Source organism: Triturus cristatus, chromosome 1_1 (assembly GCF_964204655.1).
Source record: "Triturus cristatus chromosome 1_1, aTriCri1.1, whole genome shotgun sequence".
Lineage (NCBI taxonomy): Eukaryota > Metazoa > Chordata > Amphibia > Caudata > Salamandridae > Triturus > Triturus cristatus.
Window position 1 is genome coordinate 35,197,347 of NC_140579.1, and position 22,043 is coordinate 35,219,389.

Genomic DNA, 22,043 nt, shown 5'->3' on the forward strand with positions numbered 1-22,043 from the left:
TGGACTGTGTGATATCATACTTATGTGTCTCCTATCCCTATCCGTTAGAGTATCCTGACTCCTAGCCTAGTGTGGGATGTTTTGAGTCACGTGGACTGTGTGATATCATACGTGTGAATGACCTATCCTTACCCATTGGAGTATCCTTAGTCCTAGCCTGGTGTGGGATGTTGTGAGTCACTTGGACTGTGTGAAATCATACGTGTAAGGGTCCTATGCCTTAGAGTATCCTGACCCCTAGCCTGGTGTGGGACGTTGTGAGTCACGTGGACTGTGAAATATCATATGTGTAAGGGTCCTATCCCTTTCAGTTAGAGCATCCTGTCTCCTAGACCGGTGTGGGATGTTGTGAGTCACGTGGACTGTGTGATATCATACGTGTAAGGGTCATAATCCTATCCGTTAGAGCATCTTGACTCCTAGCCCGGAGTGGGATGCTGTGGGTCACGTGGACTGTGTAATATCATACATGTAAGGGTCCTATCCTTTAGAGCATCTTGACTCCTAGCCTAGTGTGGGACATTGTGAATCACATGGACTGTGTGATATCATACGTGTAAGGGTCATATTCCTATCTATTGTTGTATCCTAACTCCTAACCTGGTGTGGGACATTGTGAGTCATGTAGACTGTGTGATATCATACGTGTGAGTGTCCTATCCCTATCTGTTACAGTATCCTGACTCCTAGCCTGGTGTGGGATGTTGTGAGTCACGTGGACTGTGTGATATCATATGTGTAAGGGTCCTATACCCTTCCATTAGAGTATCCTGACTTCTAGCTTGGTGTGGAACGTTGTCAGTCACGTAGACTGTGTGATATCATGTGTAAGTGTCCTATCCCTATCCATTGGAGTATCCTGACTCATAGCCCAGTGTGGGGCTTTGTGAGTCTCATGGACTGTGTGATATCATATGTGTGCGTGTCCTATCCCTATCCGTTAGAGTATTCTGACTCCTAGCCCAGTGTGGGACATTGTGAGTCATGTGGACTGTGTGACATCATACATGTGCGGGTCCTATCCTTATCCGTTAGAGTATCCTGACTCCTAGCCTGGTGTGGGATGTTGTGAGTCAAGTGGACGGTGTGATATCATACGTGTGTATGTCCTATCCCTATACGTTGGAGCATCCTGACACGTAGCCCAGTGTGGGACGTTGTGAGTCACGTTAACTGTGTGATATCATGAGTGAGTGTGTGTCCTATCCCTATCCGTTGGAGTATCCTGACTCATAGGCGTGTGTAGGATGCTGTGATTTATGTGGGCTATGTGATATCATGAGTGTGCGTGTCCTACCCCTATCTGTTGGAGTATCCTGATTCCTATCCCGGTGTGGGACGTTATGAGTCACATGGACTGTGTGATATCATACGTGTAAGGGTCCTATCCCTTTCAGTTAGAGCATCCTGACTCCTATTCCGGTGTGGGACGTTGTGAGTCACATGGACTATGTGATATCAGACTTGTGATTGTCCTATCCCTATCTGTTAGAATATCCTGACTCCTAGCCTGGTGTGGGTCAATGTGGGTCATGTGGACTGTGTGACATCATATGTGTGCGTGTCCTATCCCTATATGTTGGAGCATCCTGACTCTTAGCCCGATGTGGGACATTATGAGTCATGTGGACTGTGTGATATCATGAGTGTGCATGTCCTATCCCTATCTGTTGGAGTATTATGACTCTTAGCCTGGTATGGGATGTTGTGAATCACATGGACTATGTGATATCATATGCGTGCGTGTCCTATACCTATCCGTTTCAGTATCCTGACTCCTAGCCTGGTGTGATATGCTGTGAGTCATGTGCACTGTGTGATATCATGAGTGTAAGTGCCATATTCCTATGCGTTGGAGTACCCTGACTCCTAAGCTTGTTTAGCACATTGTGAGTCATGTGGACGGTGTGATATCATACGTGTGAGGGTCCTATGTTGTGAGTCACTTGGACTGTGGGATGTCATACGTGTGAGTCTCCTATCCCTATCTGTTGGAGTATCCTGACTCCTTGGCTAGTGTAGGATGTTGTGTGTCATGTAGACTGCACACTGTGGTAAGTTCAAGTGTTCTATCCTTGCAGTGATAGTTTTGATCTGCAGCTTGGGGCTGAGCTATTTACATCACAGCTGCACCTGTCAAACTCCTGGGTCTCCTTACTAGCCTGCAACTTGTAAAGGCAGCAATTCTTTCTCTAAAAATGGAGCTAGAATATCATTCCATAAACACCCAAGCAGCTGGAGATAGAGAAAGAGAGAGGGAGCGAGAGAGAGATCGTTTCAGGATCTGTCAAGCAAGAGTTTAGAAAAAATGGGGGTCCCAAAACACAAAATTCTCATTCATTTCCATAGACTTCTTTAGGCAGTGCTTCTCCAAAATCTATGGAACTGAATTACACCAAATTCAGCATGAAGCTAGATCTTGGTGCATAGATTAGTTATTGAAAAATGAAGGTGAAAAAATATTTGTATATCTGGACGATTGACTGTCTTGAACCCTATTTAAAAAATAGCGATTTTTGATTTCCCAGGGAGCTTTTTTTTCCCTTAGGCCAATTTGCGCTCATGGGAGTCAAACTCATGCGTGTTCAACACTTTGATTGAATGCCAGCAACATGAGAAAAATGTTGCTGGCAGCCATTATAGGACTCGGGGACTTAGTCATTTGTCCTGAAGTTTAAAATTATAAATAATATAAAGGGGCAGAGTAGGCATACCCTGTGCCCATAGTCCCTGTGAAGGGGATCAAGAGGGTCCCCCCATAGCCAAAGAAAGAAAAATAACTAGTGGCGTTTTCTGTGACCCTGTGGGACTCCAGCGGTATTGCGACACACACAACAAATCAAAAAATGCCGGCCCGCCATTTATTATAAGTTAATTGGGGAGGGTGTGTGAGTGGGGACACCCTCCCCAAACCTATTTTGTGCCCCAGGGACTCCATCCCCCGATGTTTAAAAAGAGCAGGGCCCTGCAGTCGTCCTCACCGAGACTTTAATGGCCCGGGGACACCATCCCCCATGGCCGATTCCCTCTCAAGTCTTTAAAGCCCCCAGGGACCCTATTGCCCAAGGTCAACTCTATTACTCCTGAGGAGTCCAACCCTGGGATAGAGCATTTTCGGGCAGGGAAGGCATGTCTACTCCCAAGCATCGGGAGATCTCAACATGCTGCTGCCAGGTGGGAGCAGGGTCCTTTTTATCTGCCCGCAATGCTGCAGGAAGGGAAACAGATATTGCTCCCACCCGGAGGGAACAAGGAAGCATTGCTGCTCCCTCCGGGGGGGATCAATGCTGGCTCCTGCACCATATGGGGAGCCGGCTTGGGCCTCGGGGGCTCTCTCAGCAGCCCCCCAACTTGAAATCTATGGGTGCCTTGGTGGGTGGTGTCCTTAGGGCCCAAGAAGGCTCAAGGAGGAAATTTCAGTCCCCACCCCCATTTTTTATTGTAGTTGTCCAAAGGGGATGGGGTCCCAAAGGCCTATTAAGGTTAAGGGAGGGAAAGCTGCACGCCCCCCTTCTTTTAGATTTGGACCCCAGGGGATGAGATTGACAAGGCCCAAGAAGGCTCGAGGATGGATTTGCATGCCCCCTCCCCTACTTATGCAGGTCGGCCTGGGGAATTGTGTCCCAGAGACTTAATAAGGCTTTGGGATGAGGGCCATACAGCTCTTCCCACATTTTATTGCTTTGGCCCAGGGGGTTGGGGTCAATCTTTATGTTTTAATCTGAATGGAGAATTTTGTGGGAATGATGTGTAGGTTTGGCAAATGGTAGAATTGTGTAAATTGAGCAGAACGTATCCAGATATACGTTTGTCGTCTTTCGAGACAGCTTTGAGTAGGGTGCTCTCTTTATGGAAGAACTGCTTTAGTTAACTGTTCCTTTTGAATCAACTTTATAATAATTCTTCCTTTTACTTATATGATGTTGATTGATTTGAACTTCATATTTATTAATCCATTCATGTATTGATTATTGACTGACACTAATGTGATGTTTGTGAATCTGTAAACATGTTAACCTTTTTGTTCAGTAGTCCAGTAGGGTATGCAGGTCCTGTCAGCTCACAAGGAAAGAAAGGGGGAAAGGCGGTGGGAACCTGAGAAAGCAGATGGGGGGATCTGATTGCTCAGAAGCAAGATCCCTCACACACCCAGGTGGGTGTCATGCTTTGTCATCGGGCAGCGCATGTAACTGTCCACGGTTTTTAAGCAAAATCCTATCTACTAGCATTTCTTCAAGTCAGGAGCGAAGTCGCAGAAAGGTTTTCTGTACAGCACACATACAGAGTGGGCAACGTTTGACAGTATATCTGAGCTTAGTACTTTGCATAGTAGAGTACCAGTACAAAACCTGCGCTGGGAATCATGTACCCCTCAAAGACCTGAGCTTGGCCCAAGGCAACAAGAGAGTGCACCAGCAGAGGGGGTGTCAGCAGCACAGCCATAGTTTGGTGGATATAGGCCTGTTCTGCTCGCTCCCTTTCATATTATGCACAGCGGGAACTTTGTTTGCCGGGCTGTGTTGTGTAAAACAAATGTAAATTTACATAATATATGGGGTTGAGGTGCAAAAACAGGTGGAATATGAGGAATATGTTTAAAAATAACAGAAACTGAATAAAAAAACTAAGAATTATAAGTGAAGTTATGGTTTGTTTTGTTTCATGTTTAAAAACCTCTTAACTCCACTGAAAATACCAGTTAAAGTGCAGCTGTGGTTTCTCGTTCGGAAAGCATACCAACCGACTCGGTTCCAGAATGCTTTCCGTATGACTCGGATTGGTGAAGTCCGACTAAACGAAGAACGCCGAAAACTATGTTCCAGGCCGCATACTGCGGTCTTCTGAGGCCTGCCGCCTAGCCCTTCCACGATACAATACTGCATCCAAAGGGGGCAGAGCTTTCTCTGTCCTGGTTCCACAACTATGGAACCAAATGCCTGAACACCTTCACAAGGAACCCGCACTCCTCCCGTTCAGGAAGCAGCTCAAAATGGTCCTGTTTAGAGAAACCTTAAACACCGTTTAGCTCCCTGTTCCTGCACTGTTATGGTACCGCTAGTAGTTCTGACTACTCTCTTCAAAGCGCTACAAGACCTGCCGTTGATTATGCCCTATACAAATACCAGTTAACATTAACATTAATGAGTACGATGCATCCATATGCATCCGGATACGATTCGTCTAACTCCCATTTAAAACAATGGGAGCGTGCATTCTGAACGTGAACACAGGCTACCATTGAAGAAAGGGGTGGTTGGGGAAAATCATGCACCCTGTGGCGGGCACCCCTTGGTGCATGCCACACTGTGCATGGTTGGTAAGGGGGGGCCCATGGGTACCCCCACGGAACCAATTCAGAGGGTCCCAGGTGAAGGGCGGCCTGCTATGGGCCACCAAAGACTGATTCCAGCAGCCATTTCATTCCGGGCAATCAGAATCAGAAAGGCTGTCTGAATCGGTCATCGTACTCGCTCATTCGGAAACCAAGTCCATAGACTCGATGCGCCTAGCTACGCCTTCCCTGGGTTGGCGTAGCATTCTGACTTATTTCCAGATTTACAATTGCTCATACATTTTTAAAGGCATTAGTGGACATGGGTGTTGTGGAGGAACAGGCACAGCAACACCCATGTCATGCTCCTAACACGCACAGTGTTGCATGAAAAGAGGATGTAGTGACAAGCACACATAAATGTAAATGTGCAGATATTTATATAGCGCAAATCACCAACCGGTCTCTAAGCGCTTGCTTAGGGAACCCGTCCTGGTATTCCCCTGTGAGATAACCCAGCAGGGTATCCACAAGGTGAAAGCCAGGCATCCCGCCGCGAGGGGCCATTGTGGAGATTAAGCAAGCTATTGCCCAGAGTCGCAGAGTGTGAACCCATGAATCAAGTATGCACTGGAGCGAGAATTATCGAGTCCATGGACAATTTATGGACTCAAGACCCAGCCGAGCCGGGACTTGAACCCTGGTCCCAGGCTGACCTCTGCTTCCAGGTCTGCCTACTCTAACCAGTGAGCCACACTTCTCCACATAAAGCCACGCAGAGTGTCTTTACTTGTGCTCATAAATTACAGCCCATTTCATGCAACATGTTGCGTGTTAAGAGCATGACATGGGTGTTGCTGTGGGTGTTCACACGCAACACCCATGTCCACTGATGCATTTCCAAATTTCCAAGCAATTGTAAACCTGGAAATGCTTTAGGATGCGCAAGTGTCTCCCGAGCGCCAATGCACGCACCCTTTATCCATACTGCAAGGGTCTCTGCTTTGTGGTGAAGGATGATTGTGTGCAGGAAGGATCACCTTTTTGTTAAAATACTTCAAAATGACCTGATAACCACTTACTATGTGTGCCGTGAAATGCAGCCAACATTGAATTACCAAATGCTAAACTTAAGGCAATTTCACATTCGTGTGCATCCATAATGCCACACGGGGCTACATTAGGTTTGGATGCATACCCAGACATATGATTTCTCAAACAGCTGGGAGTGTGTCTGTTCCCATGGTTTATTGTGTTGGAACACCAACATCAAGACAAATGTTATGCCACTGTCACGCAGTGTCATGTGTGAAAGTGGCACACAATTACAAGGCCATGAAAAGTGTTTTCAGGTTGCTTTGCATCGCTTTGTGTACATGTGCACCTTTCACACAGAACAATGTGTAAAAGTGACATTTCATGGGTCTTGCGGTGGTTCTCACAACGCAACAACCATTGAAGCAGACAAACTCACAAATCTAAGAGACCCTGTACATCTGGGAATGATTATAAATTAAATGCAACCCCATGTGTGGTGTGAGGGAGGTCCAACTACCATAAATGTGTTGCTGGGGGCGCTCCCAGCAACATCCATGGCTATTTGGCAGTGCCCCACATCTACGTAAAATCATAAATCTGACGCATCTGCAGGGGAGGCGTAAGGGAGGCACAATGAGGAGAAAATCCTTTATTTCTCATTGTATAACTTTTTCTGGACTCTCCACTGCTCCCCCAACTGGACTTTCCTCCGCTCCATCCTTTGAACCTTCCACTGCTCCCCCATCTGGACCTTCCTCCGCTCTACCCTCTGGACCCTCCACTGCTCCCCCACCTGGACCTGCTGCTGCAACCTCAGACATTGTGGTAGCTCAACCTTTGACCAGGGTTGATAAACTTGAAAAGGGCCCGCAAGACTTGAGTCTAAAGCTGGCGAAGGTTCAATTTCAGCTGGCCACCCTATTAAGGATGGTTGTATCCTTACAGGATACTTTACAACAAATGGACCAGAGGTTAGAGCCCCCCCCAGCTTGATCTCCAACGTTTGTGTTTTAAGTGCTCATTTTAAATATATATAGAATAATAGTAGTTTTACAAATTTTTTAGTATTAGTGTAGTAATAGTTTGTTATCTGTTAGTTTAGTTTTAGTGCTTACTATTAGTTGTAGGATAAGTCGCTAAGTTATAAGTAGTGCGTGGGAGGTTGATGTTTAGTAATTGTTTAATCTATTTTAAGAAAACAAAAACACAAATAATTTATCTTTGTTTAGTATGCTAGCTGTAGTTAGTCTGTATTTAGATATTTTGTATGTGTGTCTCACGTTTCATTGTTGCATAGGGGGCTGAGGGTTGATGTTTTAGCGGGCTGTTGTGATGCATGTGTAAGGTAGTATAAAGTATAGTTATCTAGTATAAGTTTAGATGATAGGATGTTAGTGTAGTTGATTTAGTTTAGTGTAGTGTAGGAATTACCATGTTAGGTATTTATAGTGTAGTGGTACTCAGGATAGCGTTTTTGTGATTTTACAGATTTAAAAAATAAAGCATTGTTTGTTTTTCTAAACGTTACGACTTGTTGTAGGCATCATAAGTGATGAAATCAGCTTAGGTTGGGTCTTACACATGCTGTGTGCGCACACTGTCAATTTGGATCTTATGTCTACCAATAGGTTGAAAGTACAAGTAGTCAAATAGGGTCTTTGCCAAGCAGCACTTACTAGTATTGGGAGAACAGTATCTGAAACCACGCTTGTAAAAGTAAAGTACAACACATCTCGTAGACCACAGAAATGTACCATTCCTGAGTTTACTAGGCCTTTCACATTTATGGTCTATTATTCTGCAATAGTCTGTGTGACAGGCCTGATCAAATGTTTATATTGTGGGTGTGTGCAAGCTACATCCCATTCCATTCCATAACTTTATTTCGGTCTCATGGACCACAAAAGTACATAATCATAACATTTCTCCAAAAGGGATATACACAAATGGATCATAAATAATACATAACCATACAGTTGATTCATATAAAGGAAAATATACTAAAAAAGTGTGCCAATAAAAAGAGCTGTACAGTTTGAAACATTTAACAATAATAAAGCACATTTTAGATTCTTCCAAGGCATGATCCTAGGCGTATAATATAGTACAGAGCAGTCACAGGTTTAACAACATAATTCATCAAGAGATATTATCGATAAAACTGGTAAAAATGAAGGAATAGATACAAAGACAAAAAAGAATACAAAGAATACAAGTTTGTAGGGCCGTAATTACTGATTTAAAAAAGTCCAACGTATACGCCACATTGAAATTAGAAGGACAGAAAAAAAGACATGTAGCTCTGTTTCTTCCTTATAATTACAGGCAGGGCATCCTCCAGATTGAGTTTTGGACCATTTATTCAAAAAAGCATAGACCAGTAGAGTCTTAAATCTAAACTGTACATACAATTTCCTTGCCAGAATTGGTTGGATGTCATCCAGGAAAGATTCCATAATGTACTCGTCTTTGATTTTTAAAAATTCGGCTGTCAGACGGCCGGAGGAAGAGCTTTCCTGGGTGTCGGCAAATGTATGCCTCCTGAAGTATTTTACTAATTCTGAACGCGAGATTAAAAGGCACGATTCTTCAGGAGTGCACCATAGACCTGCTTTACCCAGCCTGTTACAGACATCCTTTATGTATACAAGCCAAGGTACGTTACTAATACCCGGGAGACTCAACAGCTCTATAAGCTCAAACCGATAGGCAGCCAGTTCCGGGGTCACCCACAATTTACACCAAAAAGTTACGGGTCTAAGGGCGATCTCTGCCCTAATGGGCCTAATGCCCAGATCCAGGCGTTTGGGGGGTCAGGGGGGTGGTAGTGGGGAGACCTAACAACTGCCTCATGAAATTATTCTCTACATTGTTCAGGCTGCTAGCGGAGCAATGCCCCCATAGTTCTTCCCCATATAATGTAGTACCCCTTGCTTGCACTTTATAGATTTCTGCTATTGGCCCGGCTGGTTTGTGTATTGAAGTTCTGTACAATTTTGCAATTCCTCCTACGGTCTAAGCAAGCTTGAGGCTTGCTTTGGCCATTTGCGGACCCCACTCCAGGTTTTCTGTCAAGGTGACACCTATGTAGTCAAAGACTGACACTCTTTCAAGCATGGTGCCGTTCAGACAGGGGTTACAGCAAGACTTGTTGGCAGGATTGAATACCATAAATTTGGTCTTCTGTGTATTAATCTCCAACTCACTGGCTTTACAGAAGACAAGAAAACTATTGAGAATCCGCTGGATTCCCATAGGCGACTTTGAGAGTAAAAGGGTGTTGTCAGCATACATCATTGCTGGAACCTTACCAGGCGCTAACTTAGGGGCATCATTATCCCTGACCTTCTGAGTTGGTCAATCAGTGCATTAATGAATAAACAAAATAAAGTAGGTGAAAGGACGCACCCCTGCCGTACCCCTTTGTTAACCGGAAAGCGTGGGACTAATTCACCATGTTTTCCATACCTCACTTGGGCAAAATTACCTGCATGCAGCCTCATCAAAATACTAAGGAGGTAGGGAGGAATCCCCAGAACTCTAAGTCCTGTTGGTCCATCTCGGCAGGAAATAGCATCGCGGAGGCAGAGGCTGCAGGCTATACGGGCACAGTACCAGTGGCCCAGGAGGAGGAGGATTAGGCAGCTGTCAAGGGCCTCAGCCACCTGCCGTTGTTCCATCACTGCTGCCCCGCCTCAATTTCAGACTGCATGTTTGAACGCCACATCCTGCTGAGGCTGGCGCAAAGGAAGTCAGGCAGGCGCAGATGGAGGGCCACCTCAGAAATCTCCTGGCCAACTAAGTCTTGTGCCCTCTTCTTTAAGCCCCCTTTTTAACATTTGTTTTGGTGGGTAGGACTTGTTGTGGGTGGAGAAGGTGGGAATGCTGGAAGTTGGGACCGGGACAGGTTAGACTAGTTTTTTGTTGGACATTTTGGACATTAGCTGGGGATGGTGAGATTTGTTTGGGGAGAGGGGTGGGCAAGTGTTGGGTGGAAGGGGTGGGTTCTATTATATTTTTAAAAAGGGTAATAAATATTTATTTTACTTTATTTATGCCTCACATCATTTATTGGGTGTTTTACTTTGCACTACTGCCTTTTAGCACACCCTGTTTTTAAAATCTGCTTATAGTGTATAACGGTTAGTTATGCTGTACCCTAGTCCTACTGCTCTCCTAGTCTCTGCAGTCTGCAACAGGTTCTGTTACCTGAATAGATGACACGAGGGCTTCATGATTTCCCAAGGTGCCATCATATGGTGGTGGTAGTAGTAGCAGGCTAGCACACTAACAGGGAAGGAATCAGAAGCGAGGTCCTACTCCCACCTAGGTGAACTCTAACTGTAGGATTAATCAGAAGGATTATTCATCGAATGCAAGTAAATGTATATAAAAACAACGAGTTAGTGGGACAAGGTAAAGCGTTTATGCAACACAATGCCTGATTTATGATGCTGACAAATGATGTTCTTCTATATCTAAAATAGCAATCAGTTTTTTATGCGCGGGTGGGTAAATGGGGCCAGTGTGGGCTATTGTTTAGGTAATAGAACTGAAAATCCTGCAGGGAGTTGGTGTTGTTTTCACCACATTCGCCCCACCAAGTATGTGATTAATTATTGGTGTAAATTAAGTCACATCTCAAAAAATAACACAGCCTGGGGAAAGAGGGTTATGGGTTTGATGACAAACACAACACAAAGACAATGTTAATTTGGGCGAAGAGCAGCCAACCATCATCAATCTGTTGTGAAAGGAAAAGTAGGAATGAGTATGACACAGTTAAGTTAAATGCATTGTAAACAGTCCGTCAGCCCCAGAGACCCAAGTTATTATAGTATTATATATATAAATGTTCTGTCACCTAGGTTTGAAAAATTGTAAATACAAATTATGAAGGACTTCTAAAAAATGATCCTTAAAAGAAAAATGATACTGTATTGCCAAATTGGGTGGTGCATCTGCATTCTTCTTGGATCGTCTGTCAATTTTGGGTGCCAGGTTGTAGCGGTCCGGTAAGATAAGCAAGAGTTCTATGGTGGTTTTTGCCTTTTGTGCAGAAGAAGAGAAGGCCTGGGGAGTGTAAAACAGAAACAATATTGTAGAGTCATGGAGAAGGACAGAAGGTAATATTCATGAGGAGGGTACCAAGAAAACTCAGAAGCAGAGCAAGAGCATAGTCCTTCGCAATCATTCATTTTATGACTCATGTGCGACCAACTGAGTTAAAGCAAATACAACAACCAACAATCACAGACAAGTGGCTGCATGTATCGGGCTGATCAAATTTGCAACTGTCATGATCACCATATAAAATTTAGCCCAGTGTGTGTATAATGTGAGGATGTGACATCATCACATGTCTGTCTCCAGTTACCTACAACAGAAGGCCTCTCATCCATCCACATAGTTTCAAAATTGAGCCAGCCAGCACTCACACTCAGCAGCATTGAATTTCCCAAATCAAGAAATCAAAGCACCTCTCACCAGTCCACAGAGTTGAGTAGGCCTCTTAGAGTCATCACCATGTTGGTTTTCATGAACTAGATAACTTCCTTCTTCTGGCAGTTGTTGAGGTAGTCACGCCCTGAGTCCTTCTATCATCATCCTCACTCCTAGTAATGAATATGTCTAACACCGTTCCGACTTCCAACCCAAATGAGAGAGATCGACCTGTAGTGCAATGCTGTTGATGAACAACAAGAGAAACATTAAGTTATTTTTTGTATAGACAAGATTTGTGTTTTTAGCGAAATGGACAGGTCGGGTCTTTGAGGAGTGTGAACCAGAAAACAAAGCAGTGTAGAAATAACCTTCAGGAAAAAAAAGATCACCCATTAGGCCAACAACATTGTAAATCCTCACAAAACAATCAAGCTTACAATCCACCACATGAATCATATATCACTCATTGGTGCATTATTTACCTGTTCCAATTCAAGGACAGTGGTATATTGCTGATCCTCTTTGATTCACGCAACACACTTTGGTCAGCCTTTAAATCAAAAATTCTGGGGCTGTCCTGCTGGGGGTTGAAAGAAAGAATAGGCACGGGATGGAGGCAGGCATTGTCTCCGCAATGTCCTTGAAGGGAATGGGGGTGGGAGGCTTCTTCACTGCACACTGGTCCAGCTCCAATCCAGCCATACATGTGTCTAAAATGGTGGGGCTGCATTAGTAAGTCAGACACAAACAAAAAAAATAACATAATGTTTCCCTAGCTCTATCCTTTTTTTTTTGTCAAAGTAGTTCAGCGATAGAAAGTTCTATGGTGGCCCAGGCCTACTCAGTAGTCAGGGAAGTTGACTTTGTCCTCAAACTCATGTGGTTTGCCCAGAAGTTGGTCAGCTAACACACTACCATGACCTGAGTTTGACCAATCATCCCCCATTCTCCTCCTGTCGTACTTCAGGTATAGTGTAGTTTGGTGGTATAAAGTGTTGATTCATTTTGACCATGGTTAATCTCTTCACGCTTTTTTCGGGTGAGAGACTGGTCCTTCTCACTGTGACAACTGCACCAGCTGCCCTGAACACACGCTCAGCAGACATACTGGTTACAGGACAAGCCAGATGCCTTATGCCAGCCTGTTGAGCACTGGCCATAGGCACTTCATCACATACCAATACACCAATAGGATTTGATCCAGATAGACCTCTGTTTGGTCATCCAGATAGGTCTGGACCATCCTCTCAATAGTCATTGGTGCTCCAACTTGCTTGACCTCCTTTTTCCTTGCCGCTGCACTGGGCTTGAGCCCTGCCTTTAGAAACCAAATGCAGATTTTGGGGCCCGATGCTCCTGTTCCTGTTCCAGGTGTTCTTGTTGTTGGTTTTGGCTGCTGTGAGCAAACAGCACTGCCTTTCAGCTCGGTGAAAGTTGAATGCTGCACCCCAGAACTTCTGCCCAGGAGTGGGCCTCTAATTCCCAGCCGCTCTTTTTCTAGGTCACTGGCTTGCTCAGCAATCCACATCGTGTAGTTTGAAACATCCATATACGTAAAAAGAAAGAAAGTGGCCGGTAATTATTTGTACCGTGGATCAAGAATTTTGTCAGAGAAGTAATGTTTGGATGACACAATGTCTTTTTTGCAGGCTTGTATTAACACCCAAGCGAAGGATTAAGCTCTCCACCAACTCATGCATATCTTTTGAGCATCCACACCTGTGTAAATTTCAAACACCTCCTTTACCTGATCCTGCAGCACCCCTTGGCCCGTGGTACTGTCCACCTTGCCAACTTCCGTGTGAAAACCTCAAAAGGAAGCAGCATCTCTGTCAGGGATTTGACTAGGCCCAATTGGTCCATCACAATGATCATGCCTTTCACAGTTGTATCCCCTCTTTGCATGAAATATTCATTGATCGGTCTGTACTGCTCAAACAGACGTTACGACATGTAATGCGTCGAATTTTGACATGTTGGAACCTCTTGTATGAGTGCTTTAACTGCATTATATTATCATGCTGAATGATCCTCGGCTATTTCAGGGCTTTAATAGAATGGCTGAAATGAGTGCAGAATCTTCTGCAGGTTAAAAGTAAGTTGCTGACTCGGTCTTCTATTTGAGAAAGTCCTGTAAAATGATGTTAATGCAGTGCTCCATACACTGGACCCTGAAAAAGCCACCATCTGACATGGCCTTAAATATATTGGTGCCATTGTCTGTGGCAACAAATCCAATGTTAAGCCATCTGGGTCGCAGCCATTCAGAGGCCTTGTTGTTAAAGTCATCCACGATATTTGCAGCTGTATGGGATTTCTCCATGGCAAACATGGCCACTTTTGCATGCTTCCGAGCACCATTGAAAATTTCAGCAGTGTCAGCACCTGCAGATATCATTTCTTTAACTCCCACAAAAGAGATCCAGTGTGCAGTGATGCACATGGAATCAGTAGGTGGGCAACTGATCCACATGCATGTTGTCACAGCACTCTTCTACAAAGCTGGTCCAACCAATTCCAGCACATTGTGAAGTAGCGCAGGAACAAGCAACTCTGGCAAGATCGGTCCGGCTGGAAACCTTCTATTTCGGGCAGATAGCGGCCACGAATTCTAGAAAACCCACTCCTTCCACAAAAGAAAAAGGAAGGAGGTACAGCGCTAACATTTTAGCCAGCTTCCCGTTGTACAAACGTGCCTTTTGGTGGTTGCGTTAGTACTGCCCCTCCTGCCTAAACATGCCAGGAATAGTAGTATTCTTTTCTGGTGTCACTGATGCAGGCAACTTCTTGAGAGCAGAAGGTGGTAGGCTTAATGTGCATCTCAGCATAGCAGTCACTGTATGCTCTTGCCTTGGTGTCAGGATCTGACTCTGATTCTTGTGCCATTGTGATGTTGCTGATGTGGGCGATACTACTGCACTGCTGGGGACAGGGCTGATTTGTGTAACAAAAATGTCACCTTCTTCTTCACTTTCATCGTCCACCGTAATCAGATCAGATTTCCTGCTTTCACCACCTTCATCAACACCAGTTGCAGTTTTTGGGCTAAGGTGTGCCTCCCAGCAGATTGTGCAGTGTTTTCTCAAATGGATTGTTGGGCCTGCTGTACCATAATTTGTACCAAGCTTACACTGACTAACACTTGCTTTGCAAATGGATCATACGGCAATGTTTGCCTCCAGCTTGCTAACTGTAAAGAAGTACCAAACTGGGGAGGTAAACTTTCTGACACTAGTGCCACTGCCAATGTCAGAAGAAGTGGCGGTAGGTGGGTGTTTCAACATTTGCTTTTCTGCAGTGCTTACTTCCACTGAGCTGTTTGTGAATGTAGGTCTCAGGTGCCTTGCAAATATGGAAGCTGACAGTGGTGGTTTCTGTGCCACATCCCTCAGAGAAGGTTGAGATGGAGTAGCGTCAGTCTCATCAAAACAACAAAAGAGGGAGATAGAGTAAAAAGGGGAGGACTTGTCCTCCAAACTTTTATCAAATAACCAAAAGGACATCACAAATAGCAATGATGTCAACCTCGTTTCGGGAAGGAAAAGGTTTTCCTTGTAAGTAACCCTCACCCACCAGGGTTACCACTTAGTGGTATGCTTCATCATAAGGTTCATCCCTAACCTGCTACGGAACGGGGTGAGCTGCGACCGACGGATACGTGAGAGCACTGATAGTATGTTTTGACTACACACCTAGGCTGGTTGTAATGATATTGAAGTGGGGGGTTTTGTGTAAAAAATGGGTTAAAAATATCTGGTTAGTGGAAAAAGGATTTGTTTATTCAATTCCCTAGTTGATATGGTTAAAAAATGGGGATGGTGAGAAACATCTAGGGTAAATGACCTTTAGTTTCTCTGGTCGACAAGTTTCAAGCCCTACCCCAAGGCTTTTCATCAGGACCTAAGTGGATTACTCCCTGTTACCACTCCTACAGTCATCAGATCTCTTAATAAGTGCAAAATATAGATATAATAAAAAAAAGTGAAGATTAAGGAATACAGAACCTATTTGGTCTGTTCTTATCTTTTCAAATTTTTTATGCAAAAAACCCTAGCTCCAGAGCCACGGGTGAACAGTAGTCCCACAACGAGGGAGTGGCCTTGATGAAAGTATGACTACAGGCATCCCTTCTACCTCGAATGGACTCATGAGGCCTAATCGGGCTTTATACATAAAAAAAGATAAGAACAGACCAAAAAGAGGCTCTATACCTTTATCTTCACGTTTTTTCATTATATCTATATTTTGCACTTATTAAGAGATCTGATTCCACGACAAGGGTAACGTCAGTCTCGTCTGTGACTGGGCTAACATTCATGATGACTTGGTCGTCATCATCCGCCTCTTCTTCATCGGTCACTCTAAGAATTTCAGGAACCTTCCTTTTCCCTAGTCTTTCCTGGCATGTCTCAGATTGAGGCGGCATCCAGGTGGAGTCTTGATCATCAGAAGGGGGGCTTGCAGAAGAAGATGGTGGGGTACCCTTCCTTTTTCTTGCTAATGATCTGGAAGACAATGGATCTTCTGGAAGAGGGGCTTCTTCTACTTCCTCGGCATGAAGCTCAATATCCTGAAGTGCTCCTAGTTCAGGGAGAGCTACTATTGCTGGCTGCGGCTGTTGTTGTCCAATTAGCTGAGTATCTGGCAACGATTGGGTACTACTTTGTGAAAGAGATGATTCCAATTCCCCGTCACTGCTCGTCGGCATTGCCGTGAATACAGTGTCTGCCTCTGTGACAGACATGAGCTTGGGCCCAGGTTAGGAATGGGCCGTTGAGGCTAGAGTGCTGCTCCCCGGAGGCCAGTGTGGCAGGCACGCAACGTTGCCCCTAAAATGTCTGGGGTGACCTACTAGTTTTGGTAAGCTCCTTCTTATCACTGGCCATTTTCTTGGTAGCACCTTTCTTTGGGGCCATCTTGAAGCTGTCAGTTGGCAGTGGCACAAGCTGAAGAGATGACCGTGTTGTGTGGTCGTGTGGTCATGCGTACATGCCTTCTGTCTGGCAGTACTGTGGGCGATGTCTTTTCTCTTGTGCAATAAAATGCAGACAAACAAGAAGTGAAACGTGGCATTGTCACAGTTTGAATTAGTAGTACAAACAACATAATTTAGTGTGGTTACTTAAGTTATAAATAATTAACAACAAAACAGTGTATCCATTCAAAAGTAGAACCACACCAACATAAACTTTCATTTACAATCAGGAAGGATAAGAAACAGCAATAACATGCAGATGTAACTGTTTGCTTTATGTGCATCGAGTTGGAATGTGGCACTCAGGGAGGTGCAGGTGACAATGGAAAAATCCTTAGAAAATGAATATGGTTGTGCGGCTGTGTGCCTATGGCAGACAGGGGGTTGATGGATGCAGGGAAAATGTGAAAAAGAACATTTTAAAAAATAATAATAATTTAAAAAATGTATTAATAATTAAAAAAATAAACTACAACTACTACAAAAACAAATAAATGAATATTAAATAAAAAAATGTGAACAAAAATTATCATATATATATGGCCTCTCATTTTGCCCGGTTAGTTCATTCAACTACGCTACTACACGACTCGATGTCTATAAGAGCATAAGGAAATTGAAATTAAAAAAGCATTTTCATCAAACCGAATCACAGTTAAATAAGACCAGCAATGACACTATGGCCATACAACCTATTCAAATGTCTGCTGAATCTACTCTGTTCTCTCTCACCCAATCTGATAAATGTTTTCTAAGTGAGATGCAAGAACTTGCAGATGAAAATGCAATTTTAACTTTGAGTCCCTCGATACCAGCCAATTATGAAGGCGAAGATAGAAACATGCAACTTAAGCCTAAAACACAGTTTAAACCACGCTTGACATTTCATCCATTGATGATTAAGGATGCTATAGACAATTTTCATGACAATGTGATTAATGGTTTGAAAGATTTAAATTTTAAAATTCAAAAAAATACTAAAGCAAAATCCAACAAGCAGGAAATTCAATTTTACGCTTTAATGGCCAAGTTGAAAAAGAACTCTGACATAGTGGTGCGCAATGCGGACAAGGGCGGCAATGTTTTCCTTTGGAAAAAAAGCGACTATATTTCCGAAGCAATGAAACAACTGCAAGACAACAAGTGCTATTGTCGCAGCGATTACCCCACATTACGCAGTGTAACCAATGATTTCATGTTGAAACTGATAGGATGGAAAAATAAAGGACTGAATTTAAATTTTTAAACAATGATCATCCAATAAGGGTAGTAATTTATTTGTTAATTAATTAAAATCATTACAAACATGTGCACACACACAGAAAAATAAAAAATAAAAACACCTTGAAAAGAACCACTACCTGTAAATTAATAATTAACAATTTTTCAACCTTACGTTAAAACCTTTACATAAAATAGTAATTAAAAAGCATTATAATCAATAGAGTGCATTATACTTCCAATAATTACCATTTAAAATGCAACAAAATAAAACAACATATATTAGCAGCGGTTATTGTAATTTGCAATTATTTCACTATTATCATTTCATGTTTGATGAAAAAAAAGCATTATGCTTACAATAATACCTTTTACTGACCGCAAAAAATATTTTAGCAACATCTTTCTAAAGTAACATATATTAGCAGCAGATATTACAGTTGAGATCCTTTTACTATTATCCATTCATAAACTACTATAAAGTGCATTATGCTTACTAAGGAGCTTTATGTTAGCAGCAAATATTGTTTTAACTACATCTAATTAGAGTACCATGTTTTAACGTCAGATATTTTAACAGCAACACAGTTGATATAATATGACCTGTGAGCTACAATAACTTCTAATAATAACACGTTTCATAATTTCAATAATTAGACATTAAGAGATCATACCAACTAAAAAAAGAATGTTATCTCTAATAATTGTCTACAAACTCCTAAATTATATTAAGTTGCTGGTACTCTATAGTCGTGTAATATTATTCTTCAAGCAGCTATTTTTTTTAATTTCTTTTCCACAATAGTGATGAACTTAATAAAGAGATGAACACATTTAATATCATCACCACTTAAACAGGCAATAATTGCATTCCTACATGTTCTAAAACCCGATTCATTAAAAATTGGTTTAAGGATAGACTTTCGAGCATCTGTTAGCCCTGGGCATATTGTTACAATATGCATTAAGGTTTCTTCAGTTAACCCACAGAGCCTGCAGACATTAGATGACCATTTACTTTCCCATTTTGGTATTCCATCCTTTGTTGGATATCTTCCCAACCTTAAATGAATAAATTTGTTCTTAATCAAAGGTCTCAAATGGTATGACAAATAAAGTTGGGGGGACAACCTACCAAAAGAGTTAGCTATTGTCCAAAAATGAGTTTTTTTTCTTAGGTCATCCTTGTCCACTATAGTGCTAAGCAAAGCAGCCATTTGATTCATTTCTTTCTTAAATACAGTTTTACTCCTCATTTCGTCTTCTAATTTTAAGCATTTATAATTGCTTAAACAATCATTTAAATATGACTGCCAAGTTCTCGAGTATTCACCTTCTGAAATTTCGAGCCAACACAACTTCGCTAAAGATCCTTCCTCTGATCGGACTAATGATAATAAAGACTTTAAAAATACAGATTGGCGTGCCAATAATTGGTTCTTCAAACCAAATTCTAATCTTATATTGGCACGACTAATATATTTAGGTATCTTAAAAACAGATTTGTATGTCCTAATTTCTATATCATCAAGCAATTTTGCGTCTTTGCCCCTAAAGATGATGGAACAATAATCTAAGGATGGAATCAATTTTGCTCTCATCACCCTCATTAAATGTTCATAATTAGGACAGACCAATTTGTCTCTCAATTTTCTAAAAGCAAAAGCGAGGAATAAACCCCTGGCTTCAAGTTTATTAAAATGCTGCCTAAATATCAGTCCGTCATCAAAAATAATACCCAAGTATTTATATGTTTTAACATTTTCAATCACCAGGCCGTTAATATTCCATTCTTTTATTCTCGATTTACCCTTTCCCATAGTCATTATTTTTGTCTTTTTTATATTAATAGTTAGTCCATTTTGTATGACATAGGAGTTAAAGGAATCAATTAACCTTTTTAGGCCTATAGCGGTTTGGCTCATTAAGATGGTATCATCAGCATATTGCAAATATTTGATTTCATTACCGTATATCGAGGGTGAATGCGAATTAATAGTATTAAAATGGGCTGGGAGTTCGGCCATAAAAAGATTAAAAAGGCAAGGAGCCAAAACACAACCTTGTTTTAGTCCTACGTTAGTAGTCAAACGACGAGTCGTATGTTTACCATCGCCAATCTTAATCTGAACCCAGGTGTCGGAATAAAGTAATATAATCATTTTTAATAAAGTTTCCGATATTCCCCAGTTCCTTAACTTCGACCAAAGAATGTTTCGCGGGACAGAATCAAACGCAGCTATTAAGTCAATGAAGCACACATACAGTGTTTGCTTCCTCATTTTAGCTTTTTCACCTAATAATGTTAATAAAATCATCCAATAGTCCCAATCCTGTATTTTATTCCTAAAATTCACAAGAACGCACAGCAACCACCAGGAAGACCCATAATTTCAGCTCGAAATAGCCTTTTGAAAAAAAATACGAAATATGTGGATTATTTTCTACAAGAACATGTTCAGAGTTTAAGATCTTACATCAAAGATACCAGTGACTTTTTGGCTAACCTTTTAAATTATTCATGGCAAGAAAATAATCTATTGATGACGCTAGACGTTACATCTCTATATGCGTCCATCAATCTTAGAGATGGACTAAAGGCCATTGATTTTTATTTGGCAAAAAAAGGATACCAATATATTGAACACAGTACTATGATTGTTAACATGGCAGAATTTTGTTTAAAAAACAATTATTTTGTGTTCCAAAACAACTTGTACCAACAATTGCGAGGCGTAGCAATGGGGGCCAGCTTTTCCCCCAGCTATGCCTGTCTCCACATGGGTTGGTGGGAAGAGCTGGTCCTCCCCAACCAATACAACACATACGTAACTAAAAATATCAAAGTTTGGTGGAGGTATATAGACGACCTTTTTATTATTTGGGATGGGTCAAAAACTGAAGCAGAAGAATTCCTAAGTCAACTTAATATCAATGCCCTAAATCTGGAGTTTACCGCATCTATTAGTGAGACAACTGTAAACTTTTTGGATGTAGAAGTTTACACACAAAATGGAAAAATCGAAACCAGGCTGCATAGGAAGCCGACAGCTGGGAATACTACATTGCATGCCGGCAGTTCTCACCCTAGGCATCTCATCAACAGTATTCCTTACGGTGAGATGCTTAGGCTGAGACGCATTTGCAGCAATGATACTGATCTTACTAAGGAACAGCATATCAGTAAAAAAAGATTCCAGGAAAGAGGCTACACGACTTAATGTCTAGACAAAGCCATTGTCAAAAGTAGAAGCAAGTCCAGGGAATCGTTGCTTGAACCTTACGCTAAACATGGGATGACAGAACAAGAGGATACATTTAGATTCATCATCCAATTTAGTAAACAAGAAAATGAAATCAGAAAATTGATTACTAAAAATTGGCCACTGGTTTTAAGTGACCCTGTTATTGGTCAAACTCTGACAAAAAAGCCAGCTATCACATACAGTAGGGCCTCATCCATGAAGGATATTTTAGTTCAAAATGATCCTGCCAGTACTAACTTCAATACTTGGCTAGCCCAAAGAAAGGGTTTTTTCAAATGTAAGGTTTGTAAGGCTTGCAAACATGGCCTAAACCGAACATTCTTCACAACACCTTTCTGTGAAGAAGAAAAACCAATTACGAAAGCCCTCAATTGCAAATCTGAATATGTGATATATGTGTTGCAGTGCCCTTGTGGTCTGAAATACATTGGCAGTACCACCTTGCAAGCCCACAAGCGGATACTGCAACACATAAGAGCAATCAAGAACAGGGATCAGCAATATCCAGTGGCCAGACACTTCAATGAGACACATAGCGCTGATCCTACAGGCATAACCTACTTTTTAATTGACTCAATCCCTTATAACAAAAGAGGGGGAAATAGGCAAAAAGAATTGAGACGCTTGGAAACTAAATACATTTTGAATTTAGATACAAAACATCCGAGAGGTCTCAATGCAACTGAGGAGCTCCATACATGCCTCTAATTAGCATAACTTCTGCCATGATTATCTCATCAGATACTAATCTATAGGACACTAGATTAATGGCATTTATGCATAACAACATTCATTATATGGCATTCAACTAGATAACATGTCCGCC

General features: G+C 42.2%; 1 protein-coding gene across 1 annotated transcript in view; it reads right to left on the reverse strand.

Moving 5' to 3' along the window:
- LOC146869264 (uncharacterized) overlaps window positions 1-22,043 on the reverse strand; it is a 105,987-nt gene that overhangs the window by 17,266 nt on the left and 66,678 nt on the right. The window lies entirely within an intron of this gene.